General features: G+C 35.1%; 1 protein-coding gene across 2 annotated transcripts in view; it reads right to left on the bottom strand.

Annotated features, from left to right (window-relative positions):
- The window catches only part of LOC123528784 (cysteine sulfinic acid decarboxylase-like), a 34,479-nt gene extending 21,615 nt beyond the window's left edge, over positions 1 to 12,864 (bottom strand). The window contains exon 1 of one of the 2 annotated variants that reach the window (XM_045308794.2): positions 12,727 to 12,864. The gene's annotated coding sequence lies outside the window, so the exon portion shown is untranslated. Of the gene's footprint in view, positions 1 to 7,207; positions 7,396 to 12,726 lie in introns of those variants that run through there. The other variant, XM_045308803.2, reaches the window with a different exon arrangement.
- Between the last annotated feature and the right edge of the window lie 7,102 nt (positions 12,865 to 19,966).

Consider the following 19,966-nt stretch of genomic DNA (forward strand, 5'->3'; position numbering starts at 1 on the left):
AGTTTTTAGCTTTAGTCATATACATGCATACAAATTCGCTTATTGTATCATTCGCCATGATATATTGCCTATTTGCCCAAGGATATGTGGTATGTGGAAAATAGAAACAAGCCGGTGTAATGAAGTATTTCGACACCCATAGAATAACGACCCCTCGGTCATTATTCTATAGAAAATGTGACTCCTTTCCTGTAAAATATTGACTCCCCTTATAAAAAACTGACTCCCTTTGAAAACTCTATAGAATAACGACCCCCGGTCATTTTTCTATAGAAAAACTGACCCCTCCAAGTAAAATACTGACTCCCTAAAGATGACCCCCTTCGAATCTCATAGAATAACGATCCCGGTTATTATTCTATAGAAAAAGTGACTCCTTCCATGTAAAATACTCACTGCCGAAATTACTACATTCGAACTCTCATACAATATCGATTCCCGGACATTATTCTATTTAAAAAAGTTACTCTTTCCGTGTAAAACACCGGCTCCTAAAAAGACTTTCGACGAAAATATCTATTAAAAAGTGATCCCCACCAAACCTAACGGACAATTTTACTAGATCTACAACTCTAATACCCTCCATTGCCAATAGTTAACATTTTGATTGTACTACTACTACTGGTGCCGCTACTTCTATTGTATTCTATTATATTACTTCTATTGCCATTACTACATGTACTTTTTCTTCTTCTTCTACTACTACTTCTACTACTACTTCTACTACTACTACTACAACTGCTACTACTGATACTACTATACCTGCTTCCACTAATACGTCTTGTACATCTACCTCTTCTTCTCCTGCTGATGTTGTTGCTGTCATTTATTCCTCTGCTGCTGCTGCTGCTGCTGCTGCTGCTACTGCAACTGCCACTACCACTGGCACTACTACTACTACTACTTTCTATTGTTGCCGCTACCGTACTTTACTGCCACTGCTAAGTATTGCAACTTCTATTAATACTAAGTTCTATGCTAGCAGTTTCTTGTGCAGTTTTCTTCTGAAGAATTACTTCATACCGAAGTTTGCAGGGATTATTGACACTGGTGTGTTTTGTGAACGTATTGTGACTTGTTATATTCCTGAAAAAAATGTATACACCAAGATACAGCGTCTAGAAATAGAATCCCTTTTCCCGTTGCGGAATGCTCTGATTTCTGTGTCAAGTGATGGTATCTGGGGCTAATGGTCAAACGGAAGGACGGACGGACGGACAAGGGCAAATCTATATGCCCCCCTCGCCCGAGTGGGGGCGTAAAATGCAGCAGTTAGGCCTTAGATCATGAGTTATCACTAAATTTGACCAAATGACCGGGGGTCGTTTTTTTTATGGGAGTCAATATTCTTCGTGAGGTTCAGTTTACTTCACGTGGGGGAGTCATAGTACTATGATCTGGAGGTCATAATATTATGACCGGGGGTCACTTTTTCTATAGAATAATGACCGGGGGTCATTATTCTATTGGGGTCGAAATACTTCATTACACTGGCGCGCCATGCGTTTTGCGAAATGGTTTTTGCGTTTTGCGAAATGATTTATGCGAATTGCACAATGTGTTATGCTTTTTGCTAAATGTAAATTGCTTTTTGCTAAATGCTTAATGCGTAATTCTTCATGTGAAATGCTGAATGCGAAATGCGTCTTGCTTCTTGCTAAATGCTTTATGCGGCATGCAAATGCGACGTGCCACCACGCGTGATTTTGTTACTTTTTATAGTGATGCTTGCTAATTATAGTATCATAGAGGTTTAAGTTTCGACCAATCAGATATAGCAATTGTCGGTACTGCCGTACATGGGGATTTCCGTAAATTTCCGGGCCAAACTGTCATAGAAGCCGCATGTAAGACGTGTGGTGCGTCCCTAAGTAAATTTCCTGCAGCTCACTTTTGTCCCCATTGTGGGGCAAAAGCGATGAGAAAGAAAACTTGTCTGAGATGCAATTTCACTTGCGAAATTGAATACAGGTTTAGTCCACACAAAGAGATTCATCTCTAGACCCTTCTCGCAAATCTTACAGTCTTTCCTCTAGGACATCTGTTTCTAAACTTAAGCCTAAGCTTGCTATTTCATGTGCTGGATTTGTCCTATTTAAAATTGCATCTGTGTTACTCGCTGGCAAGTGCCAAGTGCGATTCTAGAATTGTAGCGACGCCCAGCCAGATTTTATTTCAGCAAAAGCAAGAGAAAAAGGTCGGACAAATATGGAGGGAGCTGCAATGCTTGCCCTGCTGGTTCTGTAAATACTTCTACTCGGTGAAGATACAGAATCATTTACTAGGCATGATGCATTATTGTGTACACATATTAACAATCGTACACTAATACTAATACATGAGGGGAAAAACTGAAGTTTTCTTATGCATGGCCCTTTATATACATATTTTTCACCAAGACAAGGATCATAATGATGGTCCGACTGAGTGAAATTCAAAATCAAACCCCAAGTGCACAAATTCATAAGAAGAACAAAAGTCATATAACGGTTCAGGACACTAGGCAAAATACTTTTTGAGATACATGCGACGCAAACTTCTAGGCCCTTTATGTGTATTTTTACCAGTCAAGATCAATGAGCCTGGTCTGAATGTGTAAAACCTAAACAAAACTTCCAGTGTACAACCTCTTAGCTTTTTATGTGGAATAACAATGCTATAATGTTTCATGAATTTAGCTATTAAATACGTGTGACACAAAATACAGATGTCTATCTCAAAATAAATTTTTACTACATAGCTATTTGTCTCAACCACATGTCAGCTAAATCAGGATCAAACTGCAGCGCATACACTATTTTTTAAAAGAAACATGATTGTGCTTTAGCGCTAGCATTAGATCAGTTTAAATGGTACATTATATTAAAATGGCAAATATTTTATATGATTTATTGATCCTTAATTTCTATATCAGAAACAACAGAAATTAAATAGCAGACAGGAAATATAATAAAATCATTAAAAAGATCCTTAGGAAGCATAGAATGCAAACTAAGAAGAATAATAGCAGACTCGGGTTGATTGAGTCTGTTCATGTGAAGTAATGAAATTTGCAACACCTCTTACGCCCCCTAGCACCGGCTTAAGCGGAACTCTTTTACACATATGTTGGATGGACTCCATGATCCCAAAGGACCAGAAAATATAACTATCACTGAATCCAAGTACGGGGAGACTTTTTACAGCCGCTACACGGCAATTAAAGATTGCTGTTGCGATAGTTAATAAAATCTGTAAAAAGATCCTTAGGAAGAATAGAATGCAAACCAAAAAGAATAATAGCAGACTCGGTTTGATTGAGTGTGTTCATGAGAAGTAATGAAATGCGCACACCTCTCACGCCCACTAGCACCGGCTTAAGCGGAACTCTATTACACATATGTTGGATGGACTCCATGATTGCAAAGGACCAGAAAAATATAACAACACTTTTGCATGTGACTGATCCAGACCTGGTCAATGTTAAGAACATCAGTCAGTGAAATATATCACATTTAGTACAGAAAAAAAACTTGCTTTTAGTTTTGAGAAATATGTAATCAAGTTTTTGCGTTTATTAGATTTATACTTACGGTAAAATACTGATACTTTGGTTGGGAAAGCAGGATATGAAAATCGAATTTTAAAGATATTTCCAGTAAAAGTCTGACGTGTATCAAGAACTTGATGAACACAAATAAATGTAAATGATCTGTTGGTTAAGTCTCGAATAAATCCGTTAGTTGACCAAAATATGATTAACCACCTTTAAACAAATACCATGTTTGACTAAACAAATATACTACAAAATACTTTAGTTAAAATAATCAATATGATCAAAACGAATGAGCATATTTAATTCTTATCAACATTTGAATATTTCTGGAAAACGTAGATTACTTTTCTTGAAGATCGAAACAAGTTTTATCTATTTGATATGGTCTTATCATTTGGGTATACATAAGGACTGCAAACGAGTAATATAAAGCTTCCTGCTGTTATACGCCTTTATGTTTCTCGGTTAGAATTGAGGATCAATAAAATATGTTAAATATTAGACATTTTAAATGATTTATCATTTTGACTCAACTGAAACAATCCATAGAGCAATTTAGTGATCACAATTTAGTCGAAATAGGGGTTTTCGAAAAAATGAGACATCGCTATGTAGTTACATTTTGAGACGGACTTGAACAAATTTTTTACTGTTATAACTCTGATCTGGCTGAATGAAACCCCCAACAAAACCACAGGTGCATAAAAGCAATCCTATAATGTTTCATGACACTATGTTAAATACTTCTTGAGATACGTGCAATATAAATTTTTAGGCCTTTTATGCATAATTTTTACTGTCAAGAGGTATAACTCTGGCCTTCGTGAGTAAAATCCAAAATAAATGCCATGGGGTGACTAACTCAAATGTCCCTTAAGTCCTAAGGTGGTCATAATGTCACCTTTCCTTGCTTGTAGGGATTTTTTATTAACTCAATCTTCTCGTAAGATACGAGATACATTAAGTAATGCCGTATCACAAGGTAAAAAAATGGTGACATCTATATCGTAATTAGATAGAAAATTGAAAAAATTAAGTTTTGTTTTACTTTCTGATGAATTTTGTATGTATAATCTAGCTTTTCCCATTCCTGTGTTTTTTTTTAAATCGATATAGAGGTAATTCCTTAAAAAATCTGGGTTTTTTTTTCGTTTGCCTGAAAGACAGCTATCATATCAACCCTTATAATGTTACCTTAATACAAGTATTGAGCAATGACATTTTATTTAGTAAAAAGGACATAGAGATACCGCCTCGGTAGCCTAATGGTAGAGCGTCCGCTTCGGGCGCGGGAGGTCGTGGGTTCGATGGGAGGTCGTGGGTTCGATCCCCGACCGCGTCATACCAAAGACCTTAAAAAATGGCACTAATAGCTTCCTCGCTTGGCGCTCAGCATTAAGAGGATAGTGCTAGGACTGGTCAGCCCGGTGTCAGTATAATGTGACTGGATGGGGTAACTTGCGACGTGTCTACGGCGTGATATTCTAGTGAGGCAGCACTATAAAGTTGGGCATTGTGCTCACTGCTACAAGTAGACACCGTCGTTTATATGACTGAAAAATTGTTGAAAAAGACGTTAAATCCGAACACACACACACACGCACGCACACACACACACACACACACACACACACACACACACACACACATGTAAACGCAACCAATCGGGGATTTAAGTTATAAACCTACCAACTGGGAACTTCTTTATTACTGTAGCTACAGACATCATATTTCTATCAACTCTTATTCTTATCATTTTTAAATTATACGAGGCTTAAGATTAAAGTTATCTTCAACTGTTAAGCAATTTGTTTTTTCACATTCAAAACGGGGAATGTTGTGTTTAAACCAGCTGAGGTAAATGTGTAACAAACCGGGTGTTTGTGTATCGGCGAAATGTGGAACTGTGTGTTTCAACAAAACGGGAAATTAGTGTAAAGACTAAATGAGGTACCAGTGTATAACTCAACGGGTGCGTGTGTATAGTTAAAACGAGGAACTAGCTATTAAAATGGTGTATGCGGAAGCACCTGTTACATAACATATATATGAGTAAGTCAGTCGAGGGATTTAGTTTGATTTGATGGGTTTAACGCCATTTTAAACAGTATTTCAGTTATGTCAAGCGGGCAGTTTATCCAACAATCGTTCCTGGAAAGATCCACTGCTAGTACCCATCCTCCGTAAGAAACTGTCATCTTCCTTACATGAAGTGATAGGGTCGGTTGCAGGGATCGATCCCATGCCCCTTAATCAGTGAGAGATTATAGTGATTTTAAGTCAGCGACTCTAACCACCCGAACACAGCGACGGTCAGTCAATAGAGGAAAATCTATATTCTATTTGTAAGTACATGTAGTACGTCAATCCTTCGACAAGGCAGACAATTTTTCAGTCAATTCTGTCTAAATAAAAGAACTGATTTACAGACACAATATTGTAGACCAACATGTTACCATTTGCAGTCGTATTCTACTCGTTCCAAAGACAGTCAGGCGCGTAGCTGCTTTTACGCAGATACGCAACTGCGTAGTCAAAATCTGGCAAGCATACACAAACTGGCTACTTTATTTGGTTGCAATAAGAAGTCTATAATTATCATTCAACGATTGCTTCATACGCAATCGTTGCTTGCTTATAATTATATTGTTTAAAGTACAGTAAACTGAAGTAAAAGCAAACTGGTTTTTATAATTGGTCGATTTATCGTGCATTGAAATCCCGCAATAATTGTCTTTGTAGTTTTATAACAATTTAGGTACAGACATTATCCTACTATTTGATTGCTTATTTTGTAATTATCCTGACCATGTGAAATATTACATTCACACGCCGTCTACGCTAATGGTTTAAAGAATAAAATTATAATAGATCTCTATAATGTCAAAAATTGATAAACTGTTGGTTGAGAAATCGGCAAAGAGACATTTTCAATGCTAAAAGCTTTTGAATAGGACAATTCGTATATCACTGCAGACGTAATTTGTCACGCATAATATTTTCAGACATCATAGATATATCTTATAATTGTAGGCTACTATAAAATTATCAATTATTCCATGGTCCCAATGTTGTAGAAAATAAAATATAAAAGAAATCAAATAATTACACTTAATTAAATCCTACGCGTATTGCCAAGGTTTGACACCGGTACAAGTCATACGATATTACAGTATCTGATAACCAATTCAATGGCCTTAAGTAACTAAATATGTATTAATTTCAGAGACCTTAAACAACATTCTAAAAAATTGCCCAATCAAGATTTTGTGAAATACTTGGTTTTAGATGTCGTTGAGATTATATCAAAATCACGCTATGTTTTTAATATTTTCTATGATTCAATATGTGGTAAATGTCTACCCAATGTTAATGTTAAAGCCTGAAAATTCGTGTTGTCGCACTTCGCCATTGTGATCTCTCGCTTCTCCGTCATGAGCAGGCGATAAAATGCACCATTTGCCGTTCTCACATTGATAAATAATCAAGGGGATGATACACCGACGCGCCCCCCCCCCCCCCCCCCCATTACGTCTGCGTACTATGAAAAATGCCCTAGCTACGCGCCTGACAGTATTAACAGTCAAAACATATAAGTGGTTTCTATAAAAATCATTCGGATTAAGGAAATTTTTTATATTCGAGTACAACAAAAAATAACAGGCAACTTACCATTGAGATTATCTCCCAATCGGGGTAATATTATTCTTGCCTACCCAGCGGGGAAAGTATACATTTATCCGAGCACGCGCCGGGGATAGATATTCCTGTCTTTCCCTAGGGAAAAACCTTGTCTAAAATAGCGTGCACTAAGGTGACGTCACATAGTACTGGTACCATTGTGACGTCATAAACTTTATACATAATGTCAGGAAATGCCCAAACCTATTTGTCTCCACGATCTATTTTGAACATGTTAGGCAAGAAAAATGATCTAACATGCCTGCCTGTGTAAGACAGCTGTTTTCCCTACCCTCGGGACAGCATGGATAAAAAACCTCGCTAACGCTCGGTTTTCCATTCCACACTGTCCCTCGGGTAGGGAAAACCCCGTCTTACACAGGCAGGCATGTAAGATCCTTATATTCTTGCCTACCTATCGGGGAAAGTATACATTTATCCGAGCACGCGCCGGGGAACGATATTCCTGTCTTTCCCTCGGGAAAAACCTTGTCTAAAATAGCGTGCACTAAGGTGACGTTACATAGTACTGGTACGATTGTGACGTCATAAACTTTATAAATAATGTCAGGAAATACCAAAAACCTATTTGTCTCAACGATCTATTTTGAACATGATAGGCAAGAAAAATGATCTAACATGTCTGCCTGTGTAAGACAGCTGTTTTCCCTACCCTCGGGACAGCATGGATAAAAAACCTCGCTAACGCTCGGTTTTCCATTCCACACTGTCCCTCGGGTAGGGAAAACCCCGTCTTACACAGGCAGGCATGTAAGATCCTTATAAACATATTTTTCAGTTGTTGTGTTCCTACCATTGAAATATTGTATAATTATACAGCTGTATATACATGTACATTGTATACATTAGATCTATATGGTTTTAAACTTTAGTGCCGTTTGCTACTTAATCATGATAAGTTTCAAAAAGTAAGGTATTACAAAATGGTAAAAAATGACGTTCCCAGGGTAGGATATGAACCCATGACCCTCGCTGAGAGTGACGGCAAATTGGTGTTAAAATTAAGACGAAAAAATAGAGTTATCAATGTAATTTACTTGAATAAGATAGCACATAACCTTAAATCAGGAAGAATAACAGTGAAAAAGCATTTATTTTTATCCGTTAACGAAAAGTTGACTTTCTTAGAAAAAGACTTTTGCGCATATTTGCAAAGTAAAATTTCAGGTTTGATATGTGGAAACAAGAATCAAATATCGGGGAATCGTTCATTCAACCTCCGCAATGATACGCAGTGCCTGATTTTTGCGTGAAAATCGTTATTTCTTGTCTGACAAAATCGCAAATAATATTAACAAAGAATTAAACAAACAACATTTTTGGTTACCAATATATTTTCGTATAAGAAGTTTTTGTTTCTATCTTATTTTTAGAAAACCAGGCTTCACTAGTACGATAACTTTACACATTTAATCTTTCAGAATTTGTGAGGGTCATAGGTTCGGATCCCACTCTGAGAAAATCTTTTTCCCAATTTTGTGGCGATTTTCCTTTTTGAAACTGAACATGATTTAATTGCAAGCAATACTTACTAGAGTTTCAATCACAAAAACATATATATAGTATAATTACAAAGGTAGGAGAAAGAAAACTGAAGAAACAGCTGAATTTACCGTAATACAAAGTATATAAGTATTTTCTATCAAATGCAGACGTATAAAACACTTTCATGTAGTAATGCTCGTGCAAAAATCATTCTGATCAAGGAAGAGTAAAATGAATTAGTCATAGGTATTTTAAATGCATTTGATATTGTTTTTGTTTTATCTAAACTTTTATGTACTAAGTATTTTCATGATTTTGATATATTTGTGTTTCCCAGAAAAAAGAAGTATTTCAGTGCTATTAATACCAGTAAAGCATATGTATGCCACTGTCAATACTAAAATAAATGTACTTGCACTCATAATAAATACAGCGTTAGTGTGTCATCGAATAGGGAAATGTCTTATTTTTTGTTGGACAGTTACATGCATAAAGTATGAAATAATCTTATGTAAAAATGAATAATGTCGTTGTGTATTTGAAAGCCTTCTATTCAATAAAAATCCCTTTTTTGTCACAGCCCCGGCAATAAAATTTCTGTTTTCAAGTTTCCATTAACGATAAGTACAGGTGTGATAAGTTATGAAGATATCGGAATTCATTCAATGCATAACATATTGTGTTTTCTGACACCTTGGGGACTCATCTGTTTCTTGTTTCTTTTTTCGTTAGCACTGTCAGTTCAATCACCAGTCATTTTCGCTCTTCGTTTCAAAAAAATACAACATTAAGTGCTACCGCAATATATATACGGTATGATATATCATTGGATGTACAAAACTGATCATCAAACAACATTTCTTAAAATGTCGTTTTTCTACAGACCTGAAGTTGAAGCAAATATCATGTGCCAAATTCATACTTATAGTTGAAAGATTGGAATGTCAGTGGCAGGAAAAATTCTCCTTTTGGTCAGTGAGCATTATGTATTGTAAAAATTACCCTTGGTATGTGTAGAACGCTGAGACTTTGAGATTTCATACTTTACACATGTACGAGACCGTCAATGATAACACTTGATATATCAATAGCCTCGACAAACAGAAACTTTCGTTTTTGTGTTACAACTTTTTTGTTTGTATAATTCTAAAAGCGATAGTTTACAAATGTAAGATGCTTATTAAAACACAGCAAATCATAGACTGTTCTGTAGAACTATAAGTATTAAAATAATGTGCTTCATGTTGCAGGTTCTAGTGACAATTTTTCTACAGGATATATCTGTCCGTAACGTGAATATCTAATTTTATGAAGTTTTTTTTTTTTTTTTTTTTTTTTGCATAAGAATATAAGCTAAAATTGTTTTGTTGTTGTTTTCCATGTGTTTAATTGTATCTCGATCTCCATATTTTGACAAATGTTAATAAACCCGTGCAGCCGCAGCATTATCATTTTATTAGAACCGTCGTAAACTACAAATATTTCGGACATGTACAACACATTTCGTTGCCTATGCTTTGTTGAAACATTTTTGTAACATGAATTTTTATACATGGCGATCACTGAACAAAATACGCGCGAAAAATAGCATGAAAATTCCGTGTTAAGATAATCGCACGAGTTAGTTATGATCTAGGCTTGTTTAAACAGTATTAACAACGTACTGGAGTCAGATCCTTGTGACCTTTTCTTTGATGTGTGGTAGATAATATCAATCAGATAATGCACTAGTGTTATGATTTATGTGGTCTCTAAATTTGACAAATACTTCATAAACAAAACTGTGTTAAAATATCTCGGCTTTGCAGTATTTATTTCTGTTGACATAAATAATTGCATTACTATTAGACAGCTGATTATATAAACATTGTAGGAGGTAATGAACATAAAAAATGCAGCCGTTTTGCAAATGCAGGACAGTAATTTGAGAGGTATTAGTATTTACTTTACTTTTGGGAGACCAAAATCTCTGTATTTTATTCCTAAACTGTTGGAGTGAAGTTAGAGGTATGCAATTTATTTCTTTGCCTTAACCAAAAGGAAGCCTTGAGAGACATGCAAACTTTGGCCTTTTAACAATAATATAAGCACCTATGTTGGCTGATTATGAATAAACCCGAGACCCTAATTTAAACGTTATTAAAAATGCCACATATGCAATGTAAAAATCAACTTTGTACTCGAAGTAACCGCTATTTGGCGGAGACAAATGTAAGTTAGTGCGCATATTTACAGAATACATGAATAAAACATAGCTGAAAAAATATAGTTATTGCATTTCAAACAAGAGTGCCAGAATGTCACAATATACGCCCGTCACAGCAAATTTCTTTACTCTAGCACCTGTATTTGCAAATGGAATTTTAATTTTGTGGTTGTTTAGTAATCATTGTAAGTCATTTGTTTTTCTAAGTCCACAAAAAAACGCCTTACCAGGTAGAGATACCTTAAAATACACCTAAAATTTGAAAGTAACATCTATGTTGTACCACAGAAAAGTGGTCTTGTTTTTTCCCTACGGTCAGTTATAAAAAAGTTACAATATACTTAGCAAGATTTTTAAAAAAATAAGTATTCATGCCGGATTGAAGTTGCAAGTCGTAAATTTCAGTTTACCGGTAATAGGCCGTTTGTATACCGAATGAATTACCATAAGTAAATTTGAAATGAAGAAATAAATTATATCGATAATTTAGAAGAATTAACGAAATATAAATAAAGATATATATGATACCAAGAATTTAGAAGAGTTAACGAAATGCAAATAAAGTGGAAAAAGTATATTAATTCGAACAAAATTTGTTCAATACGTTCATATTTCTTTTCTTTGAGCGGGTGCAAACGACCTTTTTAACAACTACAGACTTTGACATATAGCTGTAGTGGTGTCATCTGTTTACATATTGCATTAACCGTTGTAAATTCTTTATAGATCTAATACTGACAGATATTTCCGGAAAAAGCAATGCATATATAATATAAGCACCGCTTGAACTTGAAAGTTTGTAAAATGAATATATAGTGATAGATCATAAATAAACTGTATATTTTGCGTGATGCTCCTGAATATTGTAATATTTTAATACAATATTTCTATTATCAAACATTTTATTAACATGGCAATAACAGCAAAATGGTGTATCGTCTTGTGAAAGTGAAAACATATATAATTGGTAATTAATTAATGATCAACATTATTATTTCACCCATGAGCTTAAAATGACGAAAACATGTGTTAAATCAGTGATAATGATTTAAACCTTGGTGTGTATACGTATTACGAGTTAATTGTATACAGGTTAACTGGGGAACTGCAGAAAATTGCGAAGGTTACACACTCTGGTAAAATTCTAATTGTGTGTGAGATATGTGTATGACTAGAACCTGCAAACCGGGGAATAAATTTTTATCGCTCAGAATAGGCTCAAATTTCGAGAGATGACTAATTTCAAGGTCAGGATTAACGTGGCATTGTTAGATTGAACCGGGGATCCCCGCTTTGTTGGTGTGTATTCATACGAAATTACCCAGTTGGCTATGTTTACACACACACACACACACACACGCACGCACACACACATACACACACACACACAGAGTATTAATGAACATTTGTAGATCTTCAAAATGATCCCGAACATGCAAGTCACTTATAAACCTTCCGATATTCATCAAAACATTTTTTTTTTAAATCTCAACGTGTATAGAATATTGAATATTTTCAATCTATATTATATAAATTGATATTCTGTATGTTAGCTATATAATACTGATACTTTCTTCTGTCATATGTCATATATTTTGCTTTGTGATTAACGCATCCATTTCGGACTCCTACTTACGAAGACATGTTTGAAGAAATATCAGATCTAGACATTTCAGTCGTTCATTTAATATGTTCCACTTTTCATGTAATTTATTAGCTAATACAGTGATTGATAAAACATTTCTGTTGCATATGAATATCTGAAACTCTGTGATACGGTCAAAATAAATGCACTTGCCTAATGTAGATTTTGGTACTCTTAGTCCTACATTTCACAACTGTCATTCATATAATCATTTCTATTTTAGACGCGCACTTTTATTTCACTGTAAATGTTCACCGTACTCAAATGTAAATGATACCATACTGTTACAAAAAGTGGATGACAAGTTAACATAATTTGATATCCTTTCGTGTTCAGACACGCCAGTAAAGAAATTTTAGTAATCTTCAAAAGATTTACCAGATATAATACTGAATCAAGTTTATCAGTCAAAATATGTTTACTGTATTAAAATCAGATACATTTGCATCGTAATCTAAACACTGCTAAATGCAAAAAGTATCTACACTACTATATGGAAAATCAAAGGACTGAAAGTACTGGAGGATCGATTGTCTTTGAACAACACAGATTGTTCAAGATTTTGACGATTAGCATTTATCATTTATCAATTAAGGATAACATGGTGTAATAACCATATTTCATATCTTGTAACTGGATGGTAATAATTAAATGAAATTGGGTCACTTTAAAGACATCCAAAATTAAAAACGTTTCACCGAGAGATTTTTCAAATTTTATCGTTTTTGGGGGAGATAATCGGTATTGAAGTTAACATTGATGCCTATGAGAAATATATAATTTCTTTGATTATAAGAAACTGAACTTGAGTTTCGAGAAAATTTTGCGGTAGAAAGCTGCATAATATGATTCTAATACAAATATCAAAAAGAAATATAAAATTCCCCGTAGGGAAAAGGAGAAAATTATTGTTTTCTAGTTTTTAGGGGAGATAACTCACGAAAACCCAAAATTATCAGGGGAGGTAATCTAAAGAAATTTTTCAGAAATATAACTTGTCATTATGTACCCTTTTTCTATCATTTGACATTTTCAAAGCTTACATTATCAAGGTGTATGTATGTTTTTGGTGAAATTGAGGCATATTACGGGTAGTCATCCTTAACATTAGCTATTTAGCCGCTGCCTTCTCTGCATGTAAAAATATGACTAATACATACTCCTCGTCAATTATTTCTCGAAATATATAATTTATTAGCCTCTGATCTGTTATCCGTAAGCTATACTTTTTGTACATATGAATTAAAATACTGCAAGTAAGTTAAGAAAGAGCCCTTTGCAATATTTTGCGTGACCGATAAACCATAACCCGTCATCAGTATTAGCCCGTAATTGCATTCAAGAATACTTTTGACCGTTTAATTGAATTTGATGCCTTTAAGCATATAGAAACAAATCATTGTTTGATTTACTAGTACGTAATATATTTTTCAAAAAATTAAACAACATGTCTATTAAAATTTCCAAAATGAAGGTCTGTAAAGCCAGCGGAAGATGTAGTCCCTGAAATAATTTCTGTTCCGTTTTGAAAACGTTTCAGCACTTTATAAAATGTTATCTAATCCAGTCCATGTCTAACCATCCTTGGATCAGTATCTCTTTTATATAGGATAGATATCTTAAAATGATGTCAGACCATTATAGTTTTGCTCACTGGTTTTAAGTCGGACTGATATCATGCCTAGATCCGATATCGATCAGGTATCAAACCGTCTATCCGTCACTGAGGATACTCCGATATTTACGCAGTTCACTGTTATTGACAAAAGAATCATCAACGTTGAAATCGGCATGCCAAACAGCTTACATTTATTACATTTAAGTTGCATTTGTTACGACATCCGACAAATACTTGACCTTTGTTGTTTTTAATGTGTTTAACATATATGAATGGTTAGGTACTGACTGAGGGGATTTTTAATCATATCTTACACACACAACACTATGCCTAATAGTTAGGAAAAAATGGTGAGGGTCATATTTTTATATCGGGCAGATAGAGCGTCTATCCGATATAGGCATGCAAACCGATAGCTAAAAAATTTCAGCTCAGAGATATTTATATCCTGTTAGGACGCCATCATCAGAAAATAAAAACAGCGTCAGTTAAGTTATGTTAGCCAGAACTAGCAAATATAAACAGACAAAAACCTTAACACTGTAAATGTAAGGAAATTCAAAAGATTGCAGAAAAACAACGTCTTATATCATCTGGAGATGTATGTATATCTACTTTTATTCCAAGATAAGTGGAGGATTAAGTTTCCCAAATTATAGACTTAAATTACTCAAATTTAGAATTTAAACAAACATAAGCAAAACTCATTCGGTCTTTAAATATATCTATAATGTCTGTCTCAAACAAATTATGTCATAAATTGTAGATACCAGTTTAAACTTTGATCTTCTCTCTCCAGTTTCAAATAAGCTCCAGTATTGTAGTATCAGCCAAGGATGAGGGTCAAATGTGTTGCCCATTATTATATCAAAACTTTTCATTCGGACAATAGAAACGTCAGTTTGGGAAGTTACTTGATGACTACCTAAGGCAAAAAGCTGCTTAATTAATACCTGTAGGTGACCGCTAAGGCAGGATGTACTGTATACCTCTATCACAGTTCAACATTAAATATGTGCAAAAAGTCTCTTTGAATCTTCAGTTCATGTTACATCTCATCCCTTTAGCCTTCAGATTTTATTTATTGAATTTCTTTTTTAAAAATATTTTTATTGTCGAAAACTGACGACATGACTGTACGTATGTTAGTGTGCTGAGCTATGTGCCTGGCTTTTGCATTGTAGATCTACGCGGGTCATACTGGGCAGTCGCTTTTACAAGAAGCCACAAGTTCTCTTTCTATTCCCAGAATCTATACCCATGAGGAAATTCAACTGACCTATACAAACGGAAGAGTAACAGCCTTTTCACATCCTCCCGCTGAGTAGCTTCAGAATTGGTTGCGCTACACCCTGACTCCCCTATATATGTAATGAAATAGGCTTGTTCAAACTCACCAAATAGCTATTTCCAAACATTCACAAAGATTGCATTTTTCATTTCGTGTAACATTCGGATCCCGAATTGAAATTCGCACCCCTCCCATCGCCATTTCGTACTTGGGCACTTATAACCGGAGCAATAATTTACGGAACCTAGGGATCGGGAGGTTGGGGGTTGATTACATCCCCGACCAGAAAAGTTTACATACCAACGTTTTCTGGCTATTTTATCTTCAATACAAGCAAATTCGATGAATTGGTATCCCCCGCCGAAAGGGTTTGTGGTGAGGAATAGCAAAAAAATATATCCGGCAAAAAGTTAAGGATTTTACTAAGAAGCAAATAATTTCATTAGTCAAAATCAATTTAACACAAAATGAATGGGTGTTTTTTTTTGTTTTTTTTTTGGAGGGGAGCAGGGGGGATGACTGGGTGTGAGTACAAAACTTCACATGTTTATTATAAATATTAATGGAAAATTAAAAATGAAAAAAAAAATAGGAGTGGGGGTGGGGGGGGGGGGGCGAGAGGGGGATGCATGATCGGGATTGTGGGCATGACTGGATGGAGGAGTGAGGTGGGGAAACAGTACAACTTTGCATATTGATAAATATTCATGGAAGGTTTGAAAGGATTTTTTTTTGGGAGGGGGTTGGGGGGGGGGGGGGGGGGTGACCAAGGCAAGGTGGTGACCAAGTGTGGGTACACAACTTCACATGTTTATAATAAATGTTCATGGAAAATCTGTGGATTTTTAATCAATTAAAGGGCAATAGCTCTAAGGAAAATTGACCAATTAAAAAAAAAATGACGGGCATCATCGAAGTATGTTAGTTCATATTTATTTCAAATTTCATGAAATTCTACCAGCTTGTTACTGAGAAATGGCTGCAGGCGTGGATTTTTCGTTAAATCAAGGGCAATAACTCTAAGGGAAATTGACCAATCCAAAACAATCTTGACGGGCATCATCGCAGTATGTTGGTTCATGTTTATTTCAAGTTTCATGGATTTTCTACCTGCTAGTTACTGAGAAATGGCTGCGGACGGACATTTTTCATTAATTCAAGGGCAATAACTCTAAGGGAAATTGACCAAAAAACAAACTTGACGGGCATCATCGCAGTATGTTGGTTCATGTTTATTTCAAATTTCATGAAATTCTACCTGCTAGTTACTGAGAAATGGCTGCGGACGGACGCATGCACGGACGCACAGACGCACGTACTCACGGTATGATACTTAAGTGACTTTACAATGTTAAATTTTAGCCACATATACCCAAAAATTAGTCACATAAACCCACTTTTGGACACTTTTTAAAGTGACTGTCATATAAACAAAGAGTCCAAACCCTAACCTGCTAGACACTCAAGTACCAATTCGTTAGCCCTCACGGGACGTGACGGACAGACAACGCCATTTCAATACCCCACTCCCGATTTCATCGGCGGGGGATAATAAACCTTGTTTGTTTTTCCAAACCTAATCTGATTTCAAAGTATGGTTAAGATTCAAATAAACTGATGAATTTGATGGTGCCAAAACTGCTGTAATCATTAATTAATATGTATTTGAATGTTCTTTTCAACCTAATGAAGTTTAATTTTAATTTCACGTCTCAATTTATTAAAACGCATTCTGCTCTTATCTCTGTGGCGAGTTATACTGATATCCAGTCTTTTTAGCAACATCCTTGTCAATCAATCAATCAATCAATCAATCATTCCCTAGCAGAAAATTTAGGGTCATCAGATATAGTTTTATATGTATCTAGTTTATGAAGTAAACAACATATCTTACGTTCTCTAGCTGCTAAAACAAAGATTAAGATGCAGTAGGAAAAGTCATGTTCCAAGAAAAAAAGCACTAAGAGAAACATTTTAAAGAGGTCGACGCAAAAAGTATCGAAGATGAAAGAAAACTTCTTGTGTTATCAAAACAATATTGGAAAATTACCTTGACCAAGAATCTTACATACATCTCCACAAAAGGCAAGCTTTAATTTTTAATATACCTTTTCGCAGTTAAACGTTTTCGCAGTTGGTGGTAACGGAAGCCCCGCTGGCAGTTTATTTGTAATACAAGCAGAATTCAGATAATGTTGAGACTGCCTATATAAAACATAGAAAAAGCATGTATGTAACTCTATTGCCTACATCATATTCACCCTTAACAGAAACGCATTCTTATTTTAACCGGACTATCAGTGACCTGAAAACCGCAGAGTAGTCTGTCCTTTTTATATCATATAGACACTGATCCGCTGCGATACTGTCATAGGGTAACGTAGTGATATAGTTAAATAAAATGAATGGTCGTTGTTGTTTTTCATTTTTCATTGTGCACTTTTTCATATTGTGAGATGACAGTTTTAACATATTTAGGCCATCATACAGTACTTTCATTACTTCCCATTTAACCTATGTATTACCCTCATAATAGTCCTGTTATTCATTCTCATAGTTTCAACTTACATTATCACTGCCGTAAGTATGCAGTTGTCTGCCCGGTAATAGTGGTGTTTAATTCTTAGTTATATCATTTTAGCTACATATAACTCCAATATCTCTCTGTAAATTCCTACTTTGAAGTAATAAGAGATCCCTTTGACTTTGCAATCTGTTCGTATCAATGTATATCCTTTGTCTTTCTCTCAAATCATTTTCTCTCTTTACTTATTCATCTAACGTCATTCTTTGTCGGTCTAATTCTATCATGCGTTTCTTTTCCTCTTGTAGTATCTGCTTCTATTTAAACAGGCTCTCTCAATACCGCCTTTCGTTTTTCTATCTACATAAGCTCTCTATTTACTGATACAGCAACCATATTCTCCTTATATCTTTATTGAGTTGTCTCTTCATCTTTGAGATTACTTCCAAGCTCTCTTCTAACGTTTACTTCCGTTGGCTGTCTCTATCTCATCCATTTTTCTATAGAAGAAAAATCTAGATAAAACTTGCCTCTTGATTCCTTTTCTTACATTCTAGTGTCAATACTTAGTAAATACTATGTGTCTGCCTTCAGGAATTTGCCTATATGGTGAGTTTCTGTAGCTCCAGACTGTTGCATATAACTATGTCTGTATTCAGTTATTCTCCTTTCTGTATCTTTTTCTTTTTCAATTATTCCTGTGTACACATTTTTTTTTCAGTAGGATATTTTTCATATGTTACTGATTCATTCCGATTCATCACTATACTAGACTCTTCTCGCAAATCTTACAGTCTTTCCTCTAGGACATCCGTTTCTAAATATAAGCCTATGCTTGCTATTTCATGTGCTGGATTTGTCCTTTTTAAAATTGCATCTGTGTTACTCACTGGCAAGTGCCTAGTGCGCTTCTAGAATTGTAGCGACGCCCAGCCAGATTTTATTTCAGCAAAGGCAAGAGAAAAAATCACAGGGACTTAGGTCGGACGAATATGGAGGGTGCTGCAATGCTTGACCTTCTGATCCTGTAAATACTGCTGTGCAATATTGCTCTTTTGTGCAGATGCATTCTCAAGAATAAGGCATATGTACCGTACTACGTGTAACGTACTGTTTTCTAACTGATCTTAATTAAGTTAAAGAGGTGTAGATCTTAGGCTACTAGTATTTCGACTGTTTCACATTTTGACAGAAGTATATATTTGTAAAACCATTAATCATAATACTAAATATTATCCTACAGTTAAATTGCATTAGCCGCAGTTAAATACTCGTATTATTTATATTTTGCCATATTAGGAAGTATACAAGCGTGATGTCATTCACGGGGTTAGTTATAACATCATCATTTTGTTGATCTAGATAAGTTTTGAATTAATTGTCCAGTCGCCGACACCTCTCCACACGCATAGGTGTGTGAAACGTAATTATTTCAAACCGTTTCATAGAGTATGGGCCGCATTTTTCATTTAAAATAGTGTCATCCGTAAGATTGTTAGGGAGATTAAAACGAAGAATACCCTTTTCTTCCTGTATTTTGTTTCTTTTGCATTGCATAGTTTATACCTTATCATTTTGCGGAGTCATCCTCTGTGCTTTTAGCCATCGGAAATATTGTATTGTGATTGCTTAGTCCGCCATATGAAGCTTTAACGAACAATAAAATGGTTGAAAAGTGCATAAAATAGGCAGTATTTCTACAATACAAAAGCAGCAATCAACAGTCAGAGGATAGAGGTGGTCATTCCTTATTTGTCAAATTTGAAGAAGCAACACGAACCTAAATATGTACAACTGTATCTCACAGCATTATATTCAAACTGGCATTATTAACAAAATAGCACTTCCAGATTGTAGAAGTAGGTACTGTACTCTGCAGTAATAACATCACATTTTTACTATACAGTCCAGATTTTAAAACAATTATTTCTTTGGATTAGTTTCGAGTGTGAATGTTTTC

Source organism: Mercenaria mercenaria, chromosome 1, assembly GCF_021730395.1.
Source record: "Mercenaria mercenaria strain notata chromosome 1, MADL_Memer_1, whole genome shotgun sequence".
In the NCBI taxonomy this organism is placed as follows: Eukaryota; Metazoa; Mollusca; class Bivalvia; order Venerida; family Veneridae; genus Mercenaria; species Mercenaria mercenaria.